The following is a 15,371-nucleotide window of genomic DNA, read 5'->3' as shown; positions in this document are numbered from 1 at the left end:
ATCTCACAATAATTTTTTTTCTCTCAATAGTTCTTTGAGTAATTTTCCTGTTCAAGTGTTGCTCATGTAAGCGTGGATTCAGGAGGCCGCAGTCAGAGCAGCTAACAGCGGCAGGCTCTTATGACTCAAGGCCTTCTGCTTCACTCCACTCCGACCTGGCTGTGGTTGTCCAACTATTTAAATCTATTGAAACTTTATTAGGCGAAACGGCCGACCCATGTATGTTTCCCCTTGTGAAAGAGTTGCTTTGTAGAGGGGAGCAGCCAGGCCCATCCACGACCCCTCAGCATGTCTCGGCGGGACGCTGTTTTCCCCTCTCCGTGTACTTTTTTTCATTTCGGCATATTGTGATTTCGTTCAGGCTGCTCCTGCGGCCTTTAACAGTTCACTTCCACTCGCAGTGTAGAACCTTCATGGCTGTGCGCTCTCATTTCACAAGACCACCCACACACACACATTCATCGGCTTTCTCATTTGTTCCTTTCCTCTGTCTCTTTTATATGAATGCAAAAACACACACACACACACACACACACACACACACACACACACACACACACACATTAGGCAGTGCACTATCCAAACAAAACAATCATCATTTATCCTCCATGATGGAAAAAAAATCATATAGGGGAAAAAGGAAAAATCAGTAAATAGAAAGTGGAAAGGCTGTGTCTAAAATACTTCCCGGTGTGCTTTTCCTCCCAAATCTACTCGTGGATATGTGTCCTGTCTGTCTCTGTGTTTGATTACTGTGACTGGGCTCAGTCTGGGGACTCAATCTCACTGGACTCCATTTGGTTCTTAATCTCTTGGTGCATTATCTGTTTAAATGTCTGTCCCCTCCATCTACATCTCCCTCTGCCCCAGGCCTGGACCAGCATCACCTGGGGGCCTGAATAGAGACAAGCATTAGCTGTGGTATGGCTACCGTAGGAAGACCACCACTTGTCTTATATTTAGTCAGTTCACCCAAATCAAGCAAACAAAAATTATTCTTCAGCTCACCCCCAGTGTTATATAATCATGCAGATTAGATACCATCATGCAAACCAACAATTAAAAGTGTTAGCATTGTGTCTTTCAAAAAACAGTTACTAATGGTAGAAACTGCCCAATAATCAACAGGCTTTACTCTTGATAGTATAAAATGGTTCTTAATAAAAACAGTTCCAAACAGAGTCTGGAGCTGTTTAAATTATTATTCAAAGTAACCAGCACATTGTCTCTGGAAAGACATGTTGCTGTTGAGTTGTTCAGATCTCATTTTGTGCAACATAAATTAAATTCACCAATCACCTCTATTTTTAAAAATAATTTCAACTCTTTTATTTTGGATGATATAAAGGAGGGATGTTACAATAAACTTGTTATTAACCAGGTAATATCTTATTTATTGTATGAAGCCTATCCATCTTCGTAAATTGATCAGTTTTCATTATCTGAATTCAAAGTAGGAAATAGTTTGAAATAAATAAATATAGTAAACAAATAAGAAATAAATATGAATTTAAATGAAATTAAATGTGTTTTGTTTTAATACTAGTAGTATGTCATCTCACATTAAAATGATAATCTCAAATTGAATGTGATTTTTTTGTAGGAGAAAGAATATCTGATTATATAAGGTTTTATTGTTAGGATGCATTGCTAATAGAGTCTTACTTCCTTATTCAATAGCTTGTTTGGACACAAGCACATTGTCAGAGACACACAAACACACATTCAGCCACCCACCGAGTGTTTTAGAGCCATGGTGGATATCAGATAGATGGCAGATCCTCTAAAGCTCTAAAACTGAGCTTGCAAATTACCATCACCTCCTCCAGTCTTTCACATGCATACCTACTTTTGTTCAATCCCCCTCTTTCCTCCTGCCTTTCTGTCTCTCTCTCTCTCTCTCTCTCTCTCTCTCTCTCTGACATGCAGGCTCTCATGTTACTTTGTGTAGCTTTTGCATGGTTTACAAGACAGTTAGGTCTGGAGAAAGCCCAGTAACTAAGACAGGAAGACCAGACTTGTTCCTGAAAAGGCTTCTCAGTGACACTGTTTTTACTGGCAGTCGGAAAAAAGAAATTCAGCTCATGTAGCCTGCATGGTGTGCTGTGGCTTGAGAACATTTATCAAGAATAACTCATCCAACATAAGAATAATTCATCCTTTTTTTCTCTCCTGTCTCTTTGATTTTGTTGTATTCCAGCAAAAATATATAGACTCTAAATGTATTATATATCTAAGACATCAAATATATAATGTTAATATTTATATGCTATATATCCATGTGCTCACAAGTTACTGATGATACAGATGAACATACTGTTGTTTTAATTGACTGTGAGAACTAAAACTATATTGCCAGTCTGGACAAATTACTACTTGTTATTATTATTTTGACAGTTCTGTCTATTTTGGGAACTATATAAATTATGTGACCTTTGTCTTGACACCAACAATGCTAATCAAATCACATTTGCTAATTTTACTGAGATATAATAAAAACGTACTTTACTGTACTTCAGTAAATATTAACACAGGGCAACACAGATTTGTTGCTCATAATAAAAGGCAATAGTGAGTCAGTGTGAATGTAAAGTGATCCTCATCTTACAATATAACTCTACTCCAACAAATACTACTACTCTGACAAATACTACCCCTAATACTATGACTACCACTACTACTTCTATATTATATTTTATATATTATATATTATTATAATAATCATTTATTATTTACTGTTTAAAATTAAACTTGAAAGTAAAGTGAATGTATTTTGCACTTTTTTTTTTGCTTATGTTTTTATATTTAATATTCTTTAATATACTATAGGGATTGCCATTAACATTTCATGCATGCTAACACACAGTATATGTGAAATGTCGTATAGTAGGATTGAGGTGGTGTTATGTACAGTAAAAAAAAACGTCCTGGCCTCGTGATGACACCAGATCCCACTTATGTAAAATGATGTTCAACTATTCACTTCCTGCCTCACTTAAACCCACTGACTCTGTATGTGCATGAGTGTGTGTGTGTGTGTGCATGTGAGAGGACGTGCTTGTGGTTTCTGCACACACTTGCATTTGTGTGCGCTTGTGTGAGTTTTCAGGTGTTTCTACCTACCTATACGTGTGTGTATGATAGTGAGTGTATGTTGCGTGTATGGCGGTGCGTGTGTGTTTTTTGTATACGTGTGTGTGCATGCATGTGTGTGACAGAAAGAAGACAGAGAGAGAGTACCTTGTTAGGTAAACTGTTTGACATTCACGTGGAAGATGTGATAAACAGGAAACAGCGAGACCCCCCGCAGTGTCCCGCAGCCACACGCCAGGGTCACACCAAACATCCCCAATATAAACATGTCTGATACATAGACATTTATAGTTATCAGCCCTGTCAAAATATCAAAGCATAGAATGAACATTGTCTCCTTGCATACAAAAATGGATTTTGTGATACGAGTCTGACTCACAAACCCTGACAGCTGCACACTTCCTTTAAAAAAAAAAAAACAAGTGCCCAAAATGAATCCAGTGCTTGTGTGACCAAATGCTGTATGTGATTTAACTATGTACTAACATTAATTTTGATGAGAATAAGAGCTTGTCAGTTTTGGTGAAATTAGATGTCTGATAATTCAGTAATTCACAAATTGGTTGTATGTCAATTCACATTCAATATCATTTCTGTATTTTAGACAGCATTTTTTAAAGAAAAAACATAATTTTAACTTAAAGCACCATCTATCAATATGTCCTTCCTCAATATGTCCATCCTTTAAAGTCGAATATTGTTGTTCAGGCTCACCTCAAAACAATACGACTGTATATATTTTGTTCTCTACAGTGAAAGCTGAGGGCAAAGTCAGAGCGAGGCATAAACTACATGTTTCTGTGTGTAACACATAACTCTGGCAGTCATGTGGTAAATATTGTGTTTCCTGTCTCCTCCTTAACTGTTTTGGTAATTGGCTTGTGTTAACCCTGTGACCCAGTGACTGCAGGCCCAGGCCTGGCCTGTGTGTGTGTGTGTGTGTGTGTGTGTGTGTGTGTGTGTGTGTGTCCATGAGTGCATGACAGATGACTGAGTGAGTATGTTTTACATACACACTATAGTTTGATTACTGTGATTAATCAGATAAAGGAAACAGTTTGCTGTAACTAATAATAAGAGATTTGTTTAATACAAAATGTTCAAGGGATGAATGGTTACTTACTTATAACTACTAGTGAGCCTCTTTTGAAAGTTTTATCTTAATCTGTATCTGTATAATTCTTCACTTGTGATTGTTCAGATTTTTTTATATCAACACATATGAGAGCTGAATTTTGGTATAAAACAAGGTACAACTACTACAACAGTAATAACAATAATTATGATGGTGATCATGATATTACTACTAATAATAATAATTCTAATAATAATACCATATTTAAGTCTGATGTTATTTAGTTCTTTCATTTATTAGTTGTAACATTTAACCTTTTTTTGCCATGTGGCTGTACTGTATGTGTATAAATGTACATAAATTCTGCTTTGCAACAGTTCTTGAGCTCCAAAATAAAATAAATAAAAATGAAATTGTGGTTGATGGATGCCACACTGCTTTGCTAATTGGGTTACATACACTCTTACAAGTTTAATTCCACTAAGATAAGGTGTTTACATGACAATCACAATATTTGGAGTGTTGCTTTAATCTGGTGATAATAAAAATATTAAAGTGCCTGTAAACACACTGATTCAGTAAATAAGAGATCAAGATGAAAATATGGAAGTGGCTTGGCGCAGAAGTTGACATTGAGGTTACATTAAGTGGTTGTGTGACGGTTGTGTTTCCCTGCCCAGCTGCCTGGCGGCTTCATCAGTTCTTGCTCAGTGCTGAAGCTGCTGTCTGACTGTCCTGCCAAGTTCAACTGAATAATGAGTTCAATCTACTACAGCTACTGACCCTGACACTGGTCTTTGGGTTAGACTGAGAGTTTGCTTTATAAAAAAAAAAGAAGGTCAGGCTAGATATCCTACGTGCTCACTCTCTCTTGGTGGCTCAGCATAACAGTGTCAGCTAAATGCATACTTGTAACTTTATAATAGCAAAATTTAACTTGGCTCCAAGGCCCTTGGTCTGCAATGATTTATATTTTCCATGTCATGTACACAAGGAAATAAATTATTGTAACTAAATGCCATGATTACAAGTAAACATCTACTGTGTGCGTGTGTGCATTCAGTTAGTCAGAGCACGGGAAAGCTCGGGGGGCTGAGACTGGGGCCAGTTAGCCCTGCTGAGTGGTTGGAGATACAGAACAAAGGAGCAATTAGGGAGCTCCTCTATACCCCTCTTTTGTCCTGGGAGGCTGATTAGATTGGCTGTGATGTGCTAACAGGCAGAGGGCTTTCAGAAAACCCTCACATCTCTCTCCCTCTGTTTCATCTACTCTTTCTCCGCAGTCAAGTTAGCAAGACTTTTGACTAAATAAGGTGGCAATACAAAATCTATCATATGAGGATTAAATACATGTTGATTTTTAGTTTTTTTTTTTTACATGATACTGATTGTTGACAGACATTTCAGAATCAGAAATACTTTATTGATCCCAGAGGGGAAACTCTTTTGTTACAGCTGCTCACTATCACATCATTGCACACAGGGATAGAAGTTCTAAGCAAATCAGAATATAATACACTATAATACAGCTAAGATAAATTAAGTACAAAGTGGATATAAGTATAAAATTAAAATAAGTGCAAAGTACAAAGTAAAGATGTGTGTGTGTGTGTGTGTGTGTGTGTGTGTGTGTGTGTGTGTGTAGATGAAGATATGAATTCAAACAAATAGATACTAAATAGAACAAAAAGAAAACATTTAAGTCATTCTTATATTTTTCCTGCTGACCTGAAGGTTGTCATAGGTTACTATGCAGTCAAATTTAAATATTTGTTTATGTAACGTTCATATTTCTAGAACAGAATAATCCGTTCAAGTTTTTCTCAAACATTAAAATTGGCATACTGGGCATAACTTTCTGCAATAAAACCAAATTAAAACCAATTGATTTCTTTAATTAGATCCTCCTCTCTTAGTAAAAGTTTAGCATCAGTGAAATCAGCTTCTGCAGTATTTAGATGGAATAAAAACCTGCAGAATCTCCCACAGCACAGGATTGGCTGTGGCTGAGAAGGAACATTGGCTGCATATGTATTTTACAGACACTGGTGTTCAATGAAACAGCACTATCTGAGCCAAAATGACATCACAAGGGGCCAGCAATCCAATCGTGTGCCATTTCAGTCGATGTCCAATTAGGCCGCCTGCACTTCCACTCACCCATCCGGCCCTATTGCAGTAAGACATGGAAATCAGTCCAAACACAACATCTCTTTGTTTCTACTGGCACTGGCCACTCAGCAGCACTGTCCTCTCGTCAGCTCTGATGTGTAATACTCGCCCATTCTGTAAAATTGATCTAAGACTAAGTCCATGTGTCTGTGTGTGTTAGGTGTAGCATTTGAGTTTATTTACAGATGGTTGAGCCTCATGTGGTGCACACTACTAATTTCCCACACTGAGCGTTACCAAAGCTCAAAGAAATTGGTGATGGTCAACATTTTAACTTATCCCTGAAAAATCAAACTATACCACATGCTGAAAGAAATCACAGTCAAAGCAGCATCAGATCCTGAATGACCAGACATTACAACCTGCACTAGTATTTTCAATCAAATCTGAAGTCTGTCAGTCATTTCCCAGGCCATGCATTCAAAAGTGAAGCAAACAAAAAGCATTTCCCCACAGTCAAGTGATGAGTCATTCTTTTCGTGCCATGTATGGTGTTACCATGGCAGTGCGGAGACAGGCTATTATGGTCCATCCCCAGGGAACAGTAACATGACGGAGAGATATGAGCGGTATCTACAGCTAACAGAGTCCATGACCCCAGTGTGTAAACAGTAAGCTTGTGTGTTAAGACAGGAGAGGACAGAACGGGGACAGGGCTCATGCTCCAGCCAAAAAGACACTACTCTCCCAGCCACTCTCAGTCTGCTATTAAACATCCTACACTCAGAGGGAGAGAGAGGGTGACATGGAGAGAGAGAGCTCATGTGGAAGTATTTGTGTGTAAAAATAAGAAGAGAAGTGAACATGTAAAGGAGAAAGAGAGGGAAATAAGGGATGGATAAATGTGTTTGTATCATTTGTATGTGCTTGTGCAAGAGAAAGAAAGAGAGACAACACAGACAGATAATAAATAATTAGCCAACCTACATCTAATGGTCTTTAATAACATCTATATGTGTAATATTATCATGTAGTAATTTACATATAGTATATGCAACTAGTTAATCTACTATTTTATGTTTTAGTTATATATTTCAATGTCATGCAAGCAAATTGAAATTGAGAGAGAGAAAGTGAGCACAAATTGGTAATTTGGCCCTAAAACACACCCATACAATAGCATCCTATCACAAACTCACTATAGTCAACACAAATCTGAGGAAAACCTTGATGATATACAGGCTCAGGAACGACAAAGACAAAACCTGTGTAGCAAGAGAAGACAGGCTGTGTTTTACTGTAATCGGCAAGCTGTTGATTCACTTCCTCACTGAATGCACCAATTATACCAAATTATGAGAACAGCTCTTACAGAAAGCCAGTATCATATGTCCAGAAATCCCCCATCAGACAAATGAGGGTAACGTTTTGGGAGAGATCTCTTGCATACAGAATATACTAGAAAACCCATGAACTCTCTTTCGTTCTACTGTTTTCTCTTTATCTATATATGTCTGTAGGATTGTATGTTTATGATATTTGTCTTCTCGTGATACTTTATTTTGTTCTCATGAAAATTCAGTAATATATGAGTTAGCCTCGGCATTAACATTTATGCCAATAAAGGTCATTTGATTTTGAGAAAGAGAGAAGGAGGCTGATGCCACTTCACCATTCCCGAAATGACTGAGTTACAAAGAAACAGAGGAAATGAGAGGCACAAATACTGGGAGACTGAGAAAGCAATGGAAAGAGAGAGAGAGAGAGAGAGAGAGAGAGAGAGAGAGAGAGAGAGAGAGAGAGAGAGAGAGAGAGAGAGCAGTACCACTCCACTGTTCTCCTGGGTGGTCCCAGTTAGGAGGAGTATGGAGGACAGGCAAACAGGCAGATGTAAACTGTAAACCAGCTCTACTCTACAATGGGCCAAAATGCCACTGGCACTAGCCACAGAAACAACATGAGACTACTGCACTGACATTTAGGGAAAGACACAGTGCCGATGACAGAAAGAAAATCAAACACCGAGCTAAGGAACATGCTGAACAATATAAATCTGATGAGTCCCTGGAGTCCGGAAAGAGGGGGGGAAGTTAGGACTACAGTTTCTTGAAAAGTAGAATAGTTGCACTTGTAATAAACTTCAGATACACAGGTCATATAATAGCCTGCAAACCATTGGCTGACTAAGGAGATCAGACAGCCACACACACACATGCACGCACACATACATACTGAGAGCTACAACAAGTAGGAAATGACACAATTTGCTTGTGATTCCAACTGTCAAACATGAGGACGTTGACCCCGCTGAAAGGGAGCAGTGTAATCTCATAGCAATCAACTGTATGCTCAAACGGAGCCATGGCCCAGCAGCTTACCTTGTCCACAGCAGCACGAGCCACGTGAAAGTAGGGGAGCCAGTGGGCCTCGGGTTGGGCCAGTGGGTGGGGGAGACTTCAAGGGCTGTATTTGGTGACAAATCCTCTCCTGTGGATGACCTATTAGGAAACACGCATGTCTGGCTTTCTCATTGCTTTTTTGGGTACACTAGGAAGGAGACATGTTGAACTGGCTGGGAGAGACAGGAGCGCAGAGCTGGCTGGCAGGCAGGCAGGCACTCATCAGACCTCACCACAGGAAATTAAAGTAAACAATCAAGACCTCACATCCTGTCCATGAGACCACACTATGCTCTGATCAGAAAAGTTTGTAACTGTGTGTGTGAGTGAGTATGTGTGTGCATGTGCACCTATGTGTGTGTCCATATGGAGAAGACTGCAGTTAACCAGTTCAGATGGGTCAATGTGCTCTGTCATTTGAAGATCTGGGTGCAAAATGACAGATTAACAAAATTATATATTTCCTTCCATCATGTTGTCTTCTTCATGCATATTTCAGTGTTCTCAGTGGGTTCATTATCTTAAAATACATAATTATAGATACTGATTATGTAATGGTATTTTTTGAGATTTATTATATTAATTATATAATTTGTATTATATCGTTAATTATTATGCACGGCCACAAAGACTATTTCCAAATGCCTCTGTATTTAGTATTCATTTAATGTTCAGTATTCTACTGAATTATAATATCTGTGTTTTCCTTTGAATTTTCTACTCACACTCACTCCTCTTCTTTGCAAGTTATAACCTGATGTTGCAAGAGTACAGATTTGCTTGGTGTTGAGATATCTGTCTTGCAGATTTGGACCACCACTTTGATGTAATGGAAGTAAATTGACTTTTGTTCGTGCTGCTTACCGCATTGAAACATTACATTAAAAAAAATTCAGCAACAACGTGTCTTTCCATAAAAAATGTCCCTATTACTCTGGACAATCCACAGATCTCACATGATGTTTGTCTAGCCTCACTTTTTCTGATTTCTTTCCTCTGCTCATTTCTTCCTCCTCACCTTCACGTCCTGCCCTCTTAATCCGCCTACTTCCCCTGGCTTCTTCTGTCCTCCCTCCTTCCTCCACTCTTCCTCCCCTGCCTCCCCCTCAGGGGTTCTCAGGTTACCATGCATCACTGATCCAGACAAGCTGGGGATTCTTTCATCGAGCAAATTACAGGCAATTAGGAGCCCAAAGGATAACATTTAGTGTGCAGGGGAAGGCCGAAGCAAGAGGAGAGACGGTTGTACTGTGGAACACCCAGATCCTAGACAGAGAGGGGAGAGTGTGTGTGTGTGTGTGTGTGTGTGTGTGTGTGTGTGTGTGTGTGTGTGTGTGTGTGTGTGTGTGTGTGTGTTTATGTTGTATTAGGTGTATTTGTACATGTGTAGACTAAGTCCTGATAACCAACTCTCCAGTCCTGAAGACATGGTAATCCAGCAACCTTGTCCCCTACCCCAATGCTGGCACGCACACAGACTCATATACTCCAGAAGAAGAAAGCAAATCCTAAGTCAGGAGTACCAAAATGACAGATACAGTCACAATAGGAGTGCCACACACAAAGGAGTGTTTAGAGTAGCAGCATGGTTAAGTGAACCACAGTCATATAAACTGCAGCATTCTTCAGGACCTCTGCAGCTTCAAACCAATGTGTCTCTCAGTTCTGTGTGTGTGTGTGTTAGTGTGAAAGAGAGAGAAAGAGAGAGTGAGTGTTAGTATGTGCTGCCATCATGCATTTACCATTATGAACCAACTGTGAGAGAAGACTGAGGAGATTAGATCTGAATTGGATGAATAGAGAGGAGTGGAAAAATGTATCTCAGCATCTCCGCACGATGGGGTTTGATTTCTCCGAGTATCTCAAATGAGTCCAATTTATGCTGGGGGAGCTTTGTGCTAAATGCACATTTGGTTTGTGTTCTGTTTGAGTAGAGTTCAGAAGGTCAACTTCATCTCACTGATCACTGCTAATAAGATGAGGTTTCATCAAACAATGAGGAGAATATTAGAAAACGACTCCAGATGGTTATTTTGCCATTTATCACGCAGGGAAAGGCTATATCTATCTATAGAATCCTCAACAAAGCCTCAGAGAAACTAAATCTTGACATATTTCTCACACAAACAAACGTCATGACAACTCTATGTCCTGTACTCTCTGGGCAATCACCTGACACATATGGACACCACTCATCTGGCAACAGGGTCTGGTATATGTTCAATCTGCTATTTCTTTTCAATGTGTGGAATTAACAAACTATTACAGCAAATTACCTCTTGCTGTAATGAGGTGAGAAAGGAAGAGAGAGAGCAAGAGAGGACGAGTGCACAAAGGATGGTGCACTCTACAGCTGTGAACAAACCGGGGCCTGGAAGAGCCAACATCATAATTCCAGGCCTATCATTGTAATCACAGCTCCATCACAAAATGGATTTTGTCAGGGCACGCCAAGTCCGCTAAGAGCTGCTCCAGTTAAACATTAAGCAGCTGGTTTCTCTCTCACTCTCTTGCTAACCTCTTCTCTCTCTCTCTCTCTCTCTCTCTCTCTCTCTCTCTCTCTCTCTCTCTCTCTCTCTCTCGCTCTTTCTCTCTCACACACACACACACACACACAAATACATATTAAGATACACAAATACATTACATGGCTTTGTTTGTGTATTTGTGAAGGATAAAAATCTTTTGCAGCAGAGTGTAAGTGTACCTATGTGCCTGTGTTTGCCTGTGCATGTGTGTGTGTGTGTGTGTGTGTGTGTGTGTGTGTCTCTGAGTGTGTGTGTGTTTCAAGTGAAGCTGGAGCTGGTTTGGATTAGCTCTGTGTCTTGTTCAATTTGACAACAGTGACGTGTGCCCCGGTGGCCTGCACTATTGCAGCAGCGTGAATGTGTGCATGTATGCCTGCATGTGTGTGTGTGTGTTGGTAAGCATGTTTGTGAATTTGTGTGCTTGCTTGTGTGTGCGTGAATTTGTGTTTGTGCATGTACCAGCCGCATCACTGCTGGCTGGGAATGCAGGGAATGCTTCTGGCTCTGACCCCACCCCTTGTCCTTCTTGTCCAGCCCACTCCAGAGGGACATTGAAGGGGAGTGATGGGGGTGCTCGAAAGGGATGGGGGTCGGGTGGGGGTAGTGACAGTTCAGTAACACTCACCAGAGCCTACCGTCCCCTGTCGCAGAGTGGCATCGCCCACCCTCAGTGCCAGAAAGAGTTTATTTTTTTAGCTCCTGCTTTCCCTAGCACCGGCTACAGAGGACCACCGAGCGCGGGGTCTCTCTCTCCCTCTGCCCTAAGCCTCTGCTCCCCTGGCCGGAAAAAGATTTATTGGGGAGGGGGGAATGAAAGAAAAAAATGCTTGTGACCTCCACTTAACTAGAAGTAAACACATGGCTGTGGTAGTTTAATCAAAAGTGTACGCTCTTCTCTCACTGTCAGAGCAGCCGGGTTATGGGAGTGCTGTACACAGGTTATACTGTTGGCCTTTTTTAGAGCAACGGATGGGAATGTGGGGATGTCAGTGCAGGGGCCTTTAGGGTTTCCTCAAAATGGGATGGCATATATCCTGAAATATACAAAAGGGAAAAAACTATGCTAAAATGCTGAAATTCTGAAAAAAGAAAAGAAAAATATACTGACAATTTATTTGACTGAGGACTGAATGTGGCTAAAACATACCATCCACACTTGCGGCATCTGGTTTGAGTGGCTGAATTCTGTTTCAAGATTCAATCAAAAGTTTAAGATGAGATATATCATATCAGTTTACTCACTGATTACAGCTGTTTATAAGAGCGCAACTCATCTTTGAGAATATCTCCATCTGAAATCAGATCCAATCTTCCTGCCCAGCAATTAAAACACACACCGCTAATAACCTACATCTGTTTGACATCATATTTATTTTACGAGGAAGAAGTCTCTACCACTTGTTTGGCTTTTTCAGTCCAGTACTTTTAGAGCCAATCTGTGGGTAAACGTTTCTACAGACTTGTAGGGTTATGATCAATATATTCATCTAATTAACCTTCATTCATGCCATTGAGGTTGCCTGGCTCAGGAATATACCTGTATATAAGTTATTTTTATATACATAGCATGTACATATTTATATAATAATAAGCAGAATCAGAGTGATGGAAATTCTGGAAAATCTGTTCTCATTTTGCTGGAATTCCTGACTAATTTTTCTGACAAGAGTAGTATAGTTAGCATAGTTTTTCCTAATTTGTATTCAATGCTGCTATTAAATGTATTCCTGTTTGTAGGCTTCTCTTTCATTACTAGCCAAATTATTGCAACAGTAGATGATTTTGTAACAATTTATAAGTGTGTAATCAATCAATTAATGGTTTATAACACACTGTAATGGAGTTGCAAGCATGCAGAACAAGTGTTTATTAATGTATTTGTTAACAACTATATCTTCTCCAGTTAAGAATTAATAATTGGTGTATAATCAGATAATAAATGCATTATAACATAATGCATACAGTTGTAATTATATCTAACCATGTCTTCATGAGCTTTAAACATTTTTATAGAGTTTTCATTAACTTATTTAACTAATTTATACATCAGTTATAGTTTCATATGAGGAGTTACAACTGTTGACAAATACAGTAATAAACATTTGAAACTGTATGTAACAAAAATTCGAAGCTTATAACTACATGACAATGTGTTATAAACCACTTATTAAGTGCTGATAAATATTAAATGTGGGGAGAGGTTTAAAATAAAATGTTAAAGTTGATTTTTAAGTACTAAAATCTGAAGATGACTGTGTTATATACAGTTCAATCATTTAGTTTCATGTTACAAATGAATATAAATGACCATTTCTGTAATAATGAAAAAACACTAAAACCTGAATAATTACTTAAAGCCGTTTGATTTTCCAGTAAAATGTCTAAAACACAGGTGCGTAATTATGCTGATACAGAGCGGGAGTGAGACATCTGTGTTAAATGCCAGTGATTACACCACTGTTCTTAGCACTGCCAACAGTTACACAATGTTATTCACATATCAGTGAATAAGACAGGTTTTCCGTTGGTGCTGTACTGCCAACTATTCTATCCTTTTTCCCTCAAAACATAGTCGCTGATCCCTATCCCACCTCCTACCTCTCCATCCAGCACCTTCCAGTTCACAGATGAACAACAACAATAACTTTCTTCTCTCTATTTCACCTTTCTGCTGTGTTTTGTACACTGGCCTTCTACTGACCTCATCCTGTCTCCCTGTTTCTCTTCACCTCCTGACATTTTCTTGGTTGTGAATTTATCTGCATCTGAAAACTGCACTGACCATTTTTAAGAACAGTTTGTGGATACACACAGCTCTGTACACTACCAGCACTAAATAAACAGGCCCCTGCTCCTCTGGGGAGCCGGTGAACGCAGGTCCAGCCCTCCGACCAGCTCCCCTCACAGGGCAGTGGTTGTGTGCGGCCTGAGCCTGGCCTTCCTGTCTAGACCAGTGGAGATAGGGTAAATGAAATGCTCAACGCTGTCTGAACACTGGCTGCAGCATCCATCTTCAACTCGTTCCCGTTGAAGCAGACCGTCACACCTCAGCATACACCTTTGATTATTCCGTCCCACCCCCTCGCTCTCTTTCCCCTCCACTGCCTGCCTCCTTTTCCTCCACCCTCCATCCTCGACCACTGACTTACACTGAATGTCACTGTGGAATGCCTCCCCCCCCCATGTCTCTTTCGCTTTCACGCATGTGCCCTTTTTTTTCTTGGAGAAAAGCGTTTATGAGACAGTCCTAGAATAAATGGTGGTCAGCAGTTCAGCATGTTGGCTCGTACAGCTCTCTAAATATGGATGACTGGACCCAGCCAGAGGGAAAATGTGTGAGTGTCTAAAACAACGGCTGGATGGCCCTGCCAACAAGAGCACCTGGATGGTGTTAATCACAGCTTAACATAAACACCGCTTCAAAACGACTGCATACATACGACCAAGTGCATGTGCACACAAACTGTCTCCTTTATGTGTGGGGACACATAGCAGAGTGCCACACAGACACTTGCTGATGTAATACACACTGAACCCAAGCAAAAGCATCCGTTATTGCATTTTCCACAAGAGAACCAAAATTATGCAGGAGAGCACATCCCACTAGTCTGATATTCATAAAGGCCATTTCATTACCACTTCATTATTCAGTCAGACTTTGCCTTCTAGTTAGATATTTTCTGTGAGGGGAGGATTTGATTTTGCCCTAACCAGCACCATCAGCTGCTCTGATGTCATTTTCTGATGACAACAAGGCTGCCTTACCCAGCTCAGTTAACCTAAGTTAAGCAATTTTACGGTAAATGGCAGGTGGTCAATATTAAGAATAAATACAAATCATAATTTTTGCTAAGACTTGCAATAACGCACAACAAGGTGTTGTGACATAAGGATAATAACAAACAAGGCTGAATTGACAATTCTCTCAATGTAAAATAGTTCCCTTCACCAAGTTCATTGTTTTCCTGTATCAGGACACCTCAGAGTGCATTATCACTGTTGTAACATGGACACTAAATGCAGATTCCTGAGGGAATATTGCTGTTATTGCTGTTCTAATTGTATACAGTGCCCACAATGTATGCAACAATATGCTACTGTCACAAATTATTTAGAAGTACAAAATGACACTGAAAAAAAAAGAAACACATATATGGTCAGTAG

Source organism: Siniperca chuatsi, linkage group LG1 (genome assembly GCF_020085105.1).
Source record: "Siniperca chuatsi isolate FFG_IHB_CAS linkage group LG1, ASM2008510v1, whole genome shotgun sequence".
Classification (NCBI taxonomy): domain Eukaryota; kingdom Metazoa; phylum Chordata; class Actinopteri; order Centrarchiformes; family Sinipercidae; genus Siniperca; species Siniperca chuatsi.
This window is presented reverse-complemented; position numbering follows the sequence as displayed.